The following is a 15,019-nucleotide window of genomic DNA, read 5'->3' on the forward strand; positions in this document are numbered from 1 at the left end:
TAGATGAGTTGTAACAAATGTATTCACCTATGTAACCAACACCCCAATCAAGATATAGCCGTCACCCCAGAAAATTCCCTAGTGCCAACTTTCCAGTCAATCCCCATCCACCATAAACAACTGCTCTTTTGATTTCTATCTCCATAGTTTTGCTTTGCCTGTTTTTGATCTTCATGTAAATGGAATCTTACTGCATGTATTCTTTTTTTTTAGAAATTCACGTTCTTTTTTATTTATTTATTTATTTATTTATGGCTGTGTTGGGTCTTCGTTTCTGTGCCAGGGCTTTCTCTAGTTGCGGCAAGTGGGGACCACTCTTCATCGCGGTGCGCGGGCCTCTCACCATCGCGGCCTCTCTTGTTGCGGAGCACAGGCTCCAGACGCGCAGGCTCAGTAATTGTGGCTCACGGGCCCAGTCGCTCCGCGGCATGTGGGATCTTCCCAGACCAGGGCTCGAACCCGTGTCCCCTGCATTGGCAGGCAGATTCTCAACCACTGCGCCACCAGGGAAGCCCTGCATGTATTCTTTGGTGTGTGGCTTCTTTCACTCAACCAAATGTTCTTGAAATTCTACCATGTCACTGTGTACATCAATAGCTCATTTTTATTGAGTAGCCTTTCCTGTATTCCTATACCACAATTTGTCTACCCATTCTTTTGTTGATGGACTTAATACTATCAACTATTTTTTTAAAATGGCTTTTTATATTGTGAAATAATTCAGAAACAAATGAATAGGATCTTATATAATAAATACGAGTGGACACATTAAGCTTTATCATCTATTTGCTTGAAATATTTTTATTCAATAATTTTTCAAGTATTTTTAAAAATTGTGGTAAAAAAGCATATAACATAAAATTTATCATCCTAACCATTTTCAGTGTACAATTCAGTAGTATTACTATATTAACATTGTTGTGCAATAGATCTTCAGAACTTTTTCATCTTACAAAACTGAAACTCTATACCCGTTTATACAACTCCCCACTGCCCCTCTTTCCAACCCCTGGCAACCACTCTTCTGTTTTCTAACTCTATGAATTTAACTACTGTAGATATCTTACATAACTGGAATCATACAGTTTTTGTTATTTTGTGACTGGCTTATTTCATTTAGCATAACGTCCTCTAGGTCCATCCATGTTCTAGCATGTGTCAGGATTTTCTTCTTTGTTAAGGCTGAATAATATTGCATTGAAAAGAGAATTCAACTGCAGAAGCATAACCTTTTCTCTTTTCTTGCCTACCCTGCACATTTTATTTAGGGTTACCACTTCTCTGCTATAGCATCATGTTTTTTTAAAAACATATTGCTCAAACTATGTTCTATGACTGATTACCTTCCTCTGTGCAACTCTTCGTCACCTCATTTGGATTTTCAGAAAGTCTCAAAAGATTAAAATTTTCCCAATTAGCAAGGTGAGAGTGGATTTGTTTTCTTTAATTCTTCCTTCTCTGTATTCTCCAAACTGTGTTAAAATAACTTAATCCTTTCATACCATATACCCACCACATCACTCGCTTCTGTACCCTGTAAATATTTTATAAATTCCTGTCTAACAGCAGTGCTGAATTTAGAAATTTTAATGTGTCTATTTTGGATTTTTAAGAAGCAGAATATCATGGCAGTTTTTTGGGGGGTGCTGCGGGCAGGAAGCTGTGCAGCTCTTGAGGAATCTTGGTTCCCCAACCAGGGATTGAACCCAGGCCACGGAGTAAAAGCTCCGAGTTCTAACCACTGGACCGCCAGGGAATTCCCTCATGGCACTTCTTTCTTTATGGTTACAAGATTATGGTTAAGTGCCTTGTGGCACTTATCCAGTGTTCTTTAGTGAACAACTAAATTGCTGAAGTAGAGAAACTAACACAGAATGACAGAGTGTTAGTTTAGGAGGAACCTCAGAAATCATCTAATCCAGACTCATAAAGCGCACAACATATAAAAATAATTATATATAGTACATAGTTTTATTTGCAGGGTTGTAAATTATATGTTGTAAAATGTAACATCAAATCTGATTCATGAATATTTTTACTTAGGACAGAACTTTTCTTTTTTTTAAAGCAAACAGTTAAGAAAAAGCATGAAGTAAATAATGATACATGGACATGGAAAAAATTGGGCAGGTGAAACATGAATGACTGAAGTTTGATAATACAAAATTCTGACCTAAATTTCTTGATTATAGCTTAGAAAAATGGTTCTCTAACATCATTAGACAAATGCTTTTTAAGCTAGAATAAACAGGACTTACAACTCTCTACCACTCTTCAAAGAATTTTCTTTAGAAAAAGTGAAAATGTGCCCTGTTTTTTCCATGCAATGTCATACCAGACAATTGAAGAGAGAAAATAATGTAATAGAGAGTACTGGACCATGGCATGTGACTTTGTTTTCTAGTCCCTGTTTGCTAACCATAAATTGTGTGACTAACTCAGGACAGTGGATGTAATGTTACCAAATTTTTCTCGCAGCTCCTTAAAAACTGCTACTTCACTACTAGTCAGCTTAACAAACAGCTGTGGAATATCTCCTATCGAGCCATGTGCACAGGGAAACAAAGATAAACTATGGTTCTTGTCGTCAAAGAAATTCACCATGTAGGGCAGGAAACTCTTCTCTGTCACCTTTCTGAACTTGAATTCAGTTAAATATCAAGCTGAGTGCCTTCTGTGTTTCTAAGTATTCACTTTGTAGATAATGCTACCATAAACATTCTTGTATGTATTAAGGTGTTTTGGGGTTTTGTTCTCTTTTTTTCTGAGGGAGGGGTGGGCTTTGTGTATATATTTTTTTGTATGTTTGTGATTAAATACCTCCAAAATATTATCCAGAGTGGCTCAAGTTTACACGCCCATCAGCTGATCATGTTTCCCTACATCCTTATTGACAGTTTTATACAACTTTTTAATTTTGGTAAATGTGAGAGGCATAAAGTAGTATGTTATTATTGTTTGAATCTGCATTATTTGATTACTAACAAGATTGAAAATATCTTAATATGCTTATGAGACATTTTGGTTTCTCGTTTTGTGAAGTGCCTCTCCATAGCTTGCGGGATCTTGGTTTGCCAAATAGGGATTGGACCCGGGCCACGGCAGTGAGAGTGCTGAGTCCTAACTGCTGGACCGCCAAGGGATTCCCCTTTGTTCACTTTTCTATTGGGTTTTCTGGTTAATTTTCAGAAGTTCTTTAAAAATTTTAAATATTGGTCCTTAGTTGATGATATACACAGCAAAAAATAGATTCCCAGATTGCCATCCATCTGTTACTTATGTCTTTTGTTGAACAGAAATCTTTACATTGGGACTTCTCTGGCGGTCCAATGGTTAGGACTCCACGCTCTCAATGCAGGGGGCACAGGTTCAATCCCTGGTCGGGGAACTAAGATCCCACATGCTGCACGGTGAGGAAGGAAGGAAAGAAAGAGAGAAAGAAAGAGAAGAGAGAGAGAGGAGGGAGGGAGGAAGGGAGGGGGGGAAAGATCTAATGTAGATAGATCCGTCACATTTTACCTCACAGGTTGTGCTTTCTCCATCTTGTTAACAAACTTTTTTCCTACATTTTCTCCTAGTAATATTCTGGTTGTAACTTTTGTGCTTAGGTCTGAGTTTCTTTGTGTGTAAGAATGATTCAAGTTTTATTTTTGTTCATTCAAGAGAGTCGATTTCGTCAGCAGTATTTGTTAAATAATGCATCTTCCCCCAGTGATTCATGATATCAATTTGATCATATATCCACTCCCCATGGGCATAATTGGCATATGGATCTGTGTCTGTACTCATTATATTCCTGTTTGTTCCTGCAGTAGTATCACGTTTTAACAGTTGATTTAAACATTATAGCTTTCCAGTATGTCTTAATATCAGGTAGTGTGAATTTATTCTCTCTGCTCTTCATTCATTCATTTATTTATTTATGGCTGTGTTGGGTCTTTGTGGCTGTGCACGGGCTTTCTCTAGTTGCGGCGAGCAGGGACTACTCTTCATTGCGGTGCACGGGCTTCTCATTGTGGTGGCTTCTCTTGTTGCGGAGCAGGAGCTCTAGGTGCGTGAGCTTCAGTAGTTGTGGCACACAGCCTTAGTAGCTGTGGCGCATGGGCTTAGTTGCTCCACAGCATGTGGGATCTTCCCGGACCAGGGCTCGAACCCTCTTCCCCTGCATTGGCAGGCGGATTCTTAATCACTGAGCCACCAGGGAAGTCCTCTGCTCTTCTTTTGAGAACTGTTTTAGTTATTGGTAGACTTTTTCTTCTTCCATGTAAATTTAGAATTAGTTCCAATTCCATTTAAGTCTTGCTGGAATTGCATTATAGTTATGATAATTTTGGAGGGAATCAACATCTTTACAATGTTAAATCTTTTCTTTTGTAAACATTATACATTTCTCCAGTTACTTAGGTCTCTTTTAATGTTCTTTTAATTTTTTTCCATAAAGGTTGTGTGCAGCTTTTGTTAAGTCAATTCCTAGATTCTTTACAGTTTTGGTTGCTTTGACATGCTATCTTATTTTCTAATTGGCTACTGCATGTATAGGAAACCTTCTGAGTTTTGAAACATGGATTTTGTATACAGAAATAATGTTGTTTGGGTTTTATTCTTTTTAGTTGTAATAGCTGTCTTTGCTTAATTTTTAATGTAAATAACCATATAATCTGCCATAAATTATATATTTGTCTCTTTACTTCTAGTCTGCGAGTCCAAATGGTTCTTTTTTCTTATCATCGAATTTGTCAGTACTTCCACTACTATAAGGAGGAGAAATAGCATTAGCGGGCATTCTTTTTTTTTGTTCCTAGCCTTAGATGTAAGACTCCTGAAGTTTCCCCATTAAGTATATTTTCTGTAGGTTTTGGTAAGTAGCCTTTAGCACTTTTCTTAGTTTTTTAAGACTTTTTATTGTAAGTAGGTATTAAACTTTAGCAATGACTTTTTCTGTAGCTATTGAGATAAACATGTGGGTTTTTTCCTTTAAGTCCGCGAATATGAATTCCATTGGTTGATTTTCTAATGTTGAATTATCTTTGTATTTTTAGGAAAACCCTACCTGTTCAAAAATTTTTTTTTCTAATACAATGTCGGATTCAGTTAGCTAATATTTCACGTAGGATGTTTGCCTTATTCATACATGTGATTTTCTTTACTTACACCTCCTATCCAGTGTGGTATCAAGGTTATTCTAGTCTTATAAGTGAGTTGGAGTGTTTTTCTCTTTTTCTATGCTCTGCAAAACCCTGTATGAGATAATTTAATCTTTTCTTTAAAGATTTGGTAAAATGTTACCTCTAAAATCATCTAGACTCTCTTTTTTTGTGTATATGGGAAATTGCCATTTCAATTTTTTGAATGTTTATTAGCTTATTCAAGTTTTCTATTTTTTTCTCAGGCTAATTTTGGTATTTGATGGTTTCCCAGAAATTTTACACTTCATCTGAGTTTTCAAGTTTATTGGCATTTATGATATTTTGTATCTAGAGTTATTTCTCCTTTGGTTTGTGTCTTCCCTCACTTTTGACATTCTTAAACAGATTTGGGAGTGGTATGTCAAATATATAAGCTTTTTAAATAATTAAATTTTAGTTTTTGTTAATTTCTAAAAAAAAAAATATTGCATTGAGTGTATATACCACATCTTGCTTATCCATTCATCCGTTGATGGACATTTGGGTTGTTTCTACCTCTTGGCTATTGTGAATAATGCTGAGATGACTATATCTCTTTCTTAAGAGAAATAACTCTTTGAGACCCTGCTTTGATTCTTTTGGATATATGTGGTAGTTCTATTTTTAATGTTTTGGAAAACTGCCATCCTGTTTTGCATAGTGGCTGCACCTTTTTTTTTGGGGGGGGGGGTTGGGCACCATTTTACATTCCCATCAACAGTTCTTCAAATATTGTAGTTAGAACCGAGGTCCTAGGCTACCTTTTCCTTTCACGCTCTTCTTTCTCTCCCCAGAGAGAGTCGCTGTCCTGAATTTGTACTTCTGTTGCCAATGCATGATTGTATATTGCTCAATTGACTTTGGGCCTCTATTACTGTGGATAAGATATCTGCCGTCACTCTGATTTTTGTTATTCGTAGATAATTTCTTTTTTTCTCTGGTAATTTCTTTTGAAATTTTATTGCAAGTTTTATTGCAGCTGCAGTTTTATTGCAAGTTGTCTGAGTATGGCCAGGTGCAGCTGTTTTAAAATTGCTGAGGGTCGAAAATGTTTTAAAATTTATTTTGCTTGCTATTCAGACAGTGCTTTTACTCTGAAGACCTAGGTCTTTCTTCAGTTCTGGAAAATTAGCCTTAATTTATCTTCAGATATTGCTTCTTCACTATTCTCTCCACTCTCTTATTTTGGAATTCCTGTTAAACAAATGTGGGAGCCTTAGAAACAGTCTCCATACTACGATTACGTTTTCATCCTTTTGGCCCCCGCCATCATGTTTTGAACATCTCAGTTCTATGTTGCAATTAAAAAAAACGCACCCTGTATTCAGCTGGAGTTTATCCCATTCATCGCATGGTTTATTTAAATAATTATATTGTTTATTTCCAAGATTTTTAATTAATTTTTTTCACATTCACCTAGTATGTAATAATCTATAATTGTTTCTGAAACAGAAGTTTTACTTTACTTCTGTGAACATTTTAAGTATGATTGTTTTAAAGTCTGTCAAAGTCTATAAACTGGGTTAATCTGGAGGGAACAAATGTTGAAACACTGATTTTGCTGGTTATGTTTCCCCCGCTCCCACATGATTTGACTCCATGACCCATTTACTTACTGTGTTCTCCTTAAAAAAATTGTCTTCATTCCGAAGTCTTCATTTCAAGATAATAAAACAGAAGGCCATGCTAGCCTCTCCACGATACTGCCAGTACATAGTGGCCTACATTTTAATGATGTAAAATGACCCCTACAGGATATTATCTAAATATTGACACACTTAAAACATGATGTCAGGTTTTTCTGATATTAAAATCATATATGCATTTGTAAAATATTCAAATGACTTGGAAATGTTTAAAGCAGAAAACAAAGATTGTTTCATATTGATAAACATTCTCTCAAGCGTGGTACAAAATAAATATGAAGAGAATGTATTTAAATGTTTTAAAAATTTTAACAAAATAAGCCATTTAATAACAGGCATTTTTCACTTGATGAATTGTAGATATCATTCCATAATAATAAATATAAAGCTTCATCAGTTTTTTTTAAAAATAAATTTATTTATTTATTTTTGGCTGCGTTGGGTCTTCGTTGCTGCACGCGGGCTTTCTCTAGTTGCGGCGAGCAGGGGCTACTCTTCCTTGTGGTGCGCGGGCTTCTCATTGCGGTGGCTTCTCTTGTTGCAGAGCATGGGCTCTAGGCGCCTGGGCTTCAGGAGTTGTGGCTCACGGGCTCTGGAGCGCAGACTCAGTAGTTGTGGCGCACAGGCTTAGTTGCTCCGCGGCATGTGGGATCTTCCTGGACCAGGGCTTGAACCCGTGTCCCATGCGTTGGCAGGCGGATTCTTAACCACTGCACCGCCAGGGGAGCCCTGGAGTTGTAATATTTTAGAGTATTTCCTTCCAGTCTTTTCCCCATGTAAACTCATAAAATAGATTATTTTCTTTCTTTGACTCGCTTAGATCATCATTTCACAAAATGTGTTCTGAGAAATATATGCTCTGTGGTAAAAAGCTTTTTGTGCTTATCAGTTCAGAAGACTATTTTCTCGATTTACAAATTCACAATTCTCATTGGCATGTTCAAAGCTTTTTGATTAAGAAATACCTCTAAATTTCTTTAACCCAGCATTCTCCAGACCAGTTTGATCCAAGAATCTTTCTTACAGTGTCTTAACATTATCAATAGCTGTTTGGTGATATTAGCACAGCTGTTGATGATTACATTACTTGCAATCTGCCAATTTTCGTCATTTCTTACTTGTACCAACAAGCAGAGCAGTTGCTTTCTTTCTTTTACCTTTAAAATTTATTTTATTGAAGTATAGTTGATTTAGAATATATTAATTTCTACTGTACAGCAAAGTGATTCAGTTATACATATATATACTTTCTTTTTCATATTCTTTTCTGTGATGGTTTATCACAGGATATTGAGTATAGTTCTTTGTGCTGTACAGTAGGACTTTGTTGTTTATCCATTATTCACATAATAGTTTGCATTTGTTAATCCCAAACTCCCAGTCCATCCCTTCCCCACCTTCCCTCCCGCTTGGCAACTACAGGTTGAGAGCTCCCTTCTAAAAACACTATTTTGGGGGGCTTCCCTGGTGGCGCAGTGGTTAAGAATCTGCTTGCCAATTCAGGGGACACAGGTTTGAGCCCTAGTCCGGGAAGATCCCACATGCCGCGGAGCAACTAAGCTCGTGCACCACAGCTACTGAGCTTGCACTCTAGAGCCCGGAGCCACAACTACTGAGCCCATGTGCCACAACTGCTGAAGCCTGCGGGGTGCCTAGAGCCCGTGCTCCGCAACAAGAGAAGCCACTGCAATGAGAAGCCCACGCACCACAATGAAGAGTAGACCCTGCTCGCCATAACTAGAGAAAGCCTGCGTGCAGCAACGAAGACCCAATGCAGCCAAAATAAATAAATAAATAGATTTATTAAAAAAAAAAAAAGCCAAGGGATTGGACTAGTCAAGGTCCATTTTTTAAAAATAAATAAATAAATAAAAATAAAAAATAAAAATGCTATTTTGGGCTGTTCTGCTTATTTAGGTCGGGACTGATCTTTACCTATTGAACTTTTCTGGGTCAGGATCTAGAGTTTCTTGTCTTCATGCCTTCCTAGATATGACTATTATTTCTTTCTTTTTTTTGTTTAAATTGATTAATTTATTTCTTTTTGGCTGCGTTGGGTCTTCGTTGCTGCGCATGGGCTTTCTCTAGTCGTGGCAAGTGGGGGCTACTCTTCGGTGCAGTGCACAGGTTTCTCATTGTGGTGGCTTCTGTTGTTGCAGAGCACAGGGCTCTAGGAGCGCGGGCTTCAGTAGTTGTGACACGCAGGCTCAGTAGTTGTGGCTTGTGGGCTCTAGAGCGCAGGCTCAGTAGTTGTGGTGCACGGGCTTAGTTGCTCTGCAGCATGTGGGATCTTCCCGGACCAGGGCTCGAACCCGTGTTCCCTGCGTTGGCAGGCAGATTCTTAACCACTGTGCCACCAGGGAAGCCCATGACTATTATTTCTTATGTTATACTCTATGGCCAGAGAAGAATGCACTGAAATTGTGGAAATAAATGAAGATCACCCAAATAAGAACAAACAGAGGCTATTTATACAGCGCTTGCTTTGGCAAGGGAGTCGGTCACCATCACTGGCATTTGGCAGACACTCAAAGGCAGGCAGGGAAGTGGGAAAGTTTATCGTGGAAACAGGGAGGCTCAGGTCTCAGAGCAGTTGCTTTCTGTGCTATGTGATGCCAGTCTTGTAGGTATGTGAGAAGCCATTTCTGCTGGATGATAGAAAGCTAATAGAGGACATGGATTAAGAGCCCCAAATTTAGAGGCAGTCCTTAACTCAAATGCCTATGTTTCATTTTAATATCTGTCAAAGGAGGTTAATAAAAGTACTGACTCTCCAAGATTATGAAGAAACTGACGTATCATACATATATCACTTAACACATGCTCAGGGACATTAAGTACTCAAATATGTTAGCAATGTGGCTGTAAAATTAATAGCAGCAGTAATAGCAGTAGACTGTCAATATTAATAGGAATAATAGTAGCAACAGCCCTAGTAGTTGTAGCAGCAGCAGTAGTAATAGTAGTAGCCATAGTAGTAGTTGTTCTAATGGTAATAGCAGTAACGGTAGTACCAGTAATAGTGTAGTAGCAGTATTAGTAATAGTGTAATAACATCCTCACGCCTTCAGAAGTTATAGAATTAATTTACCTTTGAAATTAAGCCAAAATCAAATCAATTTAATTTAAGAATTTTGAGATGGCTTGTTAAAACAATGAAAACAAAATAGTAAATATCCACTTGTAATTCATGCTGCTCTGGGGTCTGGTAAGAGCAGGGCAGGCTGGCTGTTTTGACTCTAGGGAAGCACTTGCCTTGTAAATGTAAGAGCCCATCCTGAGGCAATGTAGCCGTGGGTCAGGGAAATTTGAGGAGAGAGAGAGGCGTTTATTTCACACTCACAAAATCTTCAGGCAATTTGCAGCCAGTGAGCAGAGTTGTGGTGACCCAAATGGAATTGCATAAGAGAATAGCATGCCACAAACAGGACAGAACTGATTTATTTAGTAACATTTGGGAACCATTTATAGAAGTTGTGTCTATTTATAGCTAGTGTTTGGGGCTGATGAAGGAGATGGCTTATCCACTATCTTCCCTCTCCTGAATGAAGGTAGGATGGAAAAATGAATAGCTCCAAGAAAAAAGTGCTTCTTCTTACCATTAGGATTTTCCTAAATGTATCAAGCTTTAAACATTTCTTCTACATGTATCTTATAGGCTGTTTTGGAAAGAATAAATTGAAGAGCCATTTATTTTTGTTTTGAACAATATTTGCCAGGTATCAGGCAGAAAAGAGTCACACAATTTCTTTGTGAAAATATAAGATTAATATTTAATAAGCATTTAACATGGATTATGTCATTTAGGTTTTTTTTTTTTTTCAAAAATCCTGTAAAGTACGTATTTACATTTACCATCACACTTTTACAGATGAAGTAATGAGGCCCAGAGGTTGACTTGCCCAGGGCAGGGGAGGAAAAATTCTTTCTCCTGCTACCTTCCTAGATTCTCCAACTCTGGCCCTGGAAATTGGACTGACAGAAGACAGATTCACAAGAGAAACACATACAAATTTACTTAAGTTTTGCATGACACAGAAATCTTCATAAGGAAATGAAGACCCCAAGAAATGGTAAACATGAGCGTTTTTTTTTAAAATTTTTTTTATACAGCAGTTTCTTATTAGTCATCCATTTTATACACATCAGTGTATACACGTCAATCGCAATCACCCAATTCATCACACCACCGCCCCCACCCCCCCGCCGCTTTCCCCCCTTGGTGTCCATACGTTTTCTCTCTACATCTGTGTCTCAATTTCTGCCCTGCAAACCGGTTCATCTGTACCATTTTTCTAGGTTCCACATATATGCGTTAATATACGATATTTGTTTTTCTCTTTCTGACTTACTTCACTCTGTATGACAGTCTCTAGATCCATCCACGTCTCAACAAATGACCCAATTTCATTCCTTTTTATGGCTGAGTAATATTCCATTGTATATATGTACCACATCTTCTTTATCCATTCATCTGTCGATGGGCATTTAGGTTGCTTCCATGATCTGGCTATTGTAAGTAGTGCTGCAGTGAACATTGGGGTGCATGTGTCTTTTTGAATTATGGTTTTCTCTGGGTATATGCCCAGTAGTGGGATTGCTGGATCATATGGTAATTCTATTTTTAGTTTTTTAAGGAACCTCCATATTGTTCTCCATAGTGGCTGTACCAATCTACATTCCCACCAACAGTTCAAGAGAGTTCCCTTTTCTCCGCACCCTGTCCAGCATTTGTTGTTTGTAGATTTTCTGATGATGCCCATTCTAACTGGTGTGAGGTGATACCTCATTGTAGTTTTGATTTGCATTTCTCTAATAATTAGTGATGTTGAGCAGCTTTCCATGTGCTTCTTGGCCATCTGTATGTCTTCTTTGGAGAAATATCTATTTAGGTCTTCTGCACATTTTTTGATTGGGTTGTTTGTTTTTTTAATATTGAGCTGAATGAGCTGTTTATATATTTTGGAGATTAATCCTTTGTCGGTTGATTCATTTGCAAATATTTTCTCCCATTCTGAGGGTTGTCTTTTCATCTTGTTTATGGTTCCTTTGCTGTGCAAAAGCTTTGAAGTTTCATTAGGTCCCATTTGTTTATTTTTGTTTTTATCTCCATTACTCTAGGAGGTGGATCAAAAAAGATCTTGCTGTGATTTATGTCAAAGAGTATTCTTCCTATGTTTTCCTCTAAGAGTTTTATAGTGTCCGGTTTTACATTTAGGTCTCTAATCCATTTTGAGTTTATTTTTGTGTATGGTGTTAGGGAGTGTTCTAATTTCATTCTTTTACATGTAGCTATCCAGTTTTCCCAGCACCACTTATTGAAGAGACTGTCTTTTCTCCATAGTATATCCTTGCCTCCTTTGTCATAGATTAGTTGACCATAGGTGCGTGGGTTTATCTCTGGGCTTTCTATCTTGTTCCATTAATCTATGTTTCTGTTTTTGTGCCAGTACCATATCGTCTTGATTACTGTAGCTTTGTAGTATAGTCTGAAGTCAGGGAGTCTGATTCCTCCAGCTCCGTTTTTTCCCCCTCAAGACTGCTTTGGCTATTCGGGGTCTTTTGTGTCTCCGTACAAATTTTAAGATGATTTGTTCTAGTTCCATAAAAAATGCCATTGGTAATTTGATAGGGATTACATTGAATCTGTAGATTGCTTTGGGTAGTATAGTCATTTTCACAGTACTGATTCTTCCAATCCAAGAACATGGTATATCTCTCCATCTGTTGGTATCATCTTTAATTTCTTTCATCAGTGTCTTATAGTTTTCTGCATACAGGTCTTTTGTCTCCCTAGGTAGGTTTATTCCTAGGTATTTTATTCTTTTTGTTACAATGGTAAATGGGAGTGTTTCCTTAATTTCTCTTTCAGATTTTTCATCATCAGTGTATAGGAATGCAAGAGATTTCTGTGCATTAATTTTGTATCCTGCAACTTTACCAAATTCATTGATCAGCTCTAGTAGTTTTCTGGTGGCATTTTTAGGATTCTCTATGTATAGTATCGTGTCCTCTGCAAACAGTGGCAGTTTTACTTCTTCTTTTCCGATTTGTATTCCTTTTATTTCTTTTTCTTCTCTGATTGCCATGGCTAGGACTTCCAAAACTATGTTGAATAATAGTGGTGAGAGTGGACATCCTTGTCTCGTTCCTGATCTTAGAGGAAATGCTTTCAGTTTGTCACCATTGAGAATGATGTTTGCTGTGGGTTTGTCATATATGGCCTTTATTATGTTGAGGTAGGTTCCCTCTATGCCCACTTTCTGGAGAGTTTTTATCATAAATGGGTGTTGAATTTTGTCAAAAGCTTTTTCTGCATCTATTGAGATGATCATATGGTTTTTATTCTTCAATTTGTTAATATGGTGTATCACATTGATTGATTTGTGTATATTGAAGAATCCTTGCATCCCTGGGATAAATCCCACTTGATCATGGTGTATGATCCTTTTAATGTGTTGTTGGACTCTGTTTGCCAGTATTTTGTTGAGGATTTTTGCATCTATATTCATCAGTGATATTGGTCTGTAATTTTCTTTTTTGTAGTATCTTTGTCTGGTTTTGGTATCAGGGTGATGGTGGCCTCTTAGAATGAGTTTGGGAGTGTTCCTTCCTCTGCAATTTTTTGGAAGAGTTTGAGAAGGATAGGTGTTAGCTCTTCTCTAAATGTTTGATAAAATTCACCTGTGAAACCATCTGGTCCTGGACTTTTGTTTGTTGGAAGATGTTTAATCACAGTTTCAATTTCATTACTTGTGATTGGTCTGTTCATATTTTCTATTTCTTCCTGGTTCAGTCTTGGAAGGTTATACCTTTGTAAGAATTTGTCCATTTCTTCCAGGTTGTCCATTTTATTGGCATAGAGTTGCTTGTAGTAGTCTCTTAGGATGCTTTGTGTTTCTGCAGTGTCTGTTGTAACTTCTCCTTTTTCATTTCTAATTTTATTGATTTGAGTCCTCTCCCTCTTGATGAGTCTGGCTAATGGTTTATCAATTTTGTTTATCTTCTCAAAGAACCAGCTTTTAGTTTTATTGATCTTTGCTATTGTTTTCTTTGTTTCTAGTTCATTTATTTCTGCTCTGATCTTTATGATTTCTTTCCTTCTGCTAACTTTGGGTTTTGTTTGTTCTTCTTTCTCTAGTTCCTTCAGGTGTAAGGTTAAATTGTTTATTTGAGATTCTTCTTGTTTCTTGAGGTAGGCTTGTATAGCTATAAACTTCCCTCTTAGAACTGCTTTTGCTGCATCCCATAGGTTTTGGATCGTCGTGTATTCATTGTCATTTGTCTCTAGGTATTTTTTGATTTCCTCTTTGATTTCTTCAGTGATCTCTTGGTTATTTAGTCATGTATTGTTTAGCCTCCATGTCTTTGTGTTTTTTACGTTTTTCCCTGTAATTGATTTCTAATCTCATAGCATTGTGGTCAGAAAAGATGCTTGATATGATTTCAATTTTCTTAAATTTACTGAGGCTTGATTTGTGACCCAAGATGTGATCTATCCTGGAGAATGTTCCGTGTGCACTTGAGAAGAAAGTGTCATCTGCTGTTTTTGGATGGAATGTCCTATAAATATCAATTAAATCTATCTGGTCTATTGTGTCATTTAAAGCTTCTGTTTCCTTATTTATTTTCATTTCGGATGATCTGTCCATTGGTGTGAGGTGTTAAAGTCCCCCACTATTATTGTGTTACTGTCGATTTCCTCTTTTATAGCTGTTAGCAGTTGCCTTATGTATTGAGGTGCTCCTATGTTGGGTGCATATATATTTATAATTGTTATATCTTCTTCTTGGATTGATCCCCTGATCATTATGTAGTGTCCTTCCTTGTCTCTTGTAACATTCTTTATTTTAAAGTCTATTTTATCTGATATGAGTATTGCTACTCCAGCTTTCTTTTGATTTCCATTTGCATGGAATATCTTTTTCCATCCCCTCACTTTCAGTCTGAATGTGTCCCTAGGTCTGAAGTGGGTCTCTTGTAGACAGCATATATATGGGTCTTGTTTTTGTATCCATTCAGCAAGCCTGTGTCTTTTGGTTGGAGCATTTAATCCATTCACATTTAAGGTAATTATCGATATGTATGTTCCTATGACCATTTTCTTAATTGTTTTGGGTTTGTTTTTGTAGGTCCTTTTCTTCTCTTGTGTTTCCCACTTAGAGAAGTTCCTTTAGCATTTGTTGTAGAGCTGGTTTGGTGGTGCTG

The sequence above is a fragment of the Eschrichtius robustus genome, chromosome 12 (assembly GCF_028021215.1).
Source record: "Eschrichtius robustus isolate mEscRob2 chromosome 12, mEscRob2.pri, whole genome shotgun sequence".
In the NCBI taxonomy this organism is placed as follows: domain Eukaryota; kingdom Metazoa; phylum Chordata; class Mammalia; order Artiodactyla; family Eschrichtiidae; genus Eschrichtius; species Eschrichtius robustus.